Genomic DNA, 1,615 nt, shown 5'->3' on the forward strand with positions numbered 1-1,615 from the left:
TATCCATGATGAACATCAATCCGAAAATCTTCAATAAAATACTGGAAAACCAAATCCAACAGCACATCAAAAAGCTTATTCATCATGATCAAGTCAGTTTCATCCCTGGGATGCAATGCTTGTTTAACATTTGCAAATCTATAAATGTAATCCATCACATACACAAAACCAAAGACAAAAAGCACATGATTATCTCAATAGATGCAGAGAAGGCCTTTGACAAAATTCAACAGCCCTTTGTGCTAAAAACTCTCAAGAAACTAGGTATCGATGGAATGTATCTCCAAATAATAAAAGCTATGTATGACAAACTCACAGCCAATATCATACTGAATGGGCAAAAACTGAAAGCATTCCCTTTGAAAACTGGCACAAGACAAGGGTGCCCTCGCTCATCACTCCTATTCAACATAGTATTGGAAGTTCTGTCCAGGGCAATCAGACAAGAAAAAGAAAAAAAGCGTATTCAGTTAGGGAAAGATAAATTCAAATTGTCTCTATTTGCAGACAACATGATTGCATATTTAGAAAAACCCATCTCTGGGGTTTTCTAAATATACAATTTTGGTCTCTGCCCAAAACTTCATTAAGCTGATAAGCAGCTTTGGCAAAGTCTCAGGCTACTAAATCAATGTACAAAAATCACCAACATTCCCATACACCAAAAACAGACAGAGAGCCAAATCATGAGTGAATTCCCATTCACAATTGCTCTAAAGAGAATAAAATACCTAGGAATACAACTAACAAGGGATGTGAAGGACCTCTTTAAGGAGAACTACGAACCACTGCTCAAGGAAATGAGAGGATACAAACAGATGAAAAAACATTCCATGCTCATGGTTAGGAAGAATCAATATTGCGAAAATGGCCATACTGCCCAAAGTAGTTTATAGATTCAATGCTATCCCCATCAAGCTACCATTGGCCCACAGAACTGGAAAAAAAACACCTTAAACTTCATATGGAATCAAAAAGTAGCCCACATAGCAGCCAAGACATCTTAAGCAAAAAGAACAAAGCTAGAGGCATCACACGACCTGACTTCAAACTATACTACAAGGCTACAGTAATCAAAACAATATGGTACTGGTACCAAAACAGAGATACAGACCAATGGAACAGAACAGAGGCCTCAAAGGTAATGCCACACATCTACAACCATTTGATCTTTGACAAACCTGACAAAAATAAGCAATGGGGAAAGGATTCCCTATTTAATAAATGGTGTTGGGAAAACTGGCTAGCCATATGCAGAAAGCTGAAACTGGATCCTTTCCTTACCCCTTACATTAAAATTAACTCCAGATGGATTAAAGACTTAAACATAAGACCTAACACCATAAAAACCCTAGAAGAAAACCTAGGCAATACAATTCAGGATATAGGCATAGACAAGGACTTCATGACTAAAACACCAAAAGCAATGGCAACAAAAGCCAAAATAGACAAATGGGATCTAATTAAACTTAAGAGCTTCTGCACAGCAAAAGAAACTATCATTAGAGTGAAACAGCAACCAACAGAATGGGAAAAAATTTTTACAATCTACCCATCTGACAAGGGGTTAGTATCCAGAATCTATAAAGAACTTAAACAAATTTACAAGAAAAAA

This window comes from Sapajus apella, unplaced genomic scaffold (assembly GCF_009761245.1).
Source record: "Sapajus apella isolate SASKATOON/1434 unplaced genomic scaffold, GSC_monkey_1.0 scaffold61, whole genome shotgun sequence".
In the NCBI taxonomy this organism is placed as follows: Eukaryota; Metazoa; Chordata; class Mammalia; order Primates; family Cebidae; genus Sapajus; species Sapajus apella.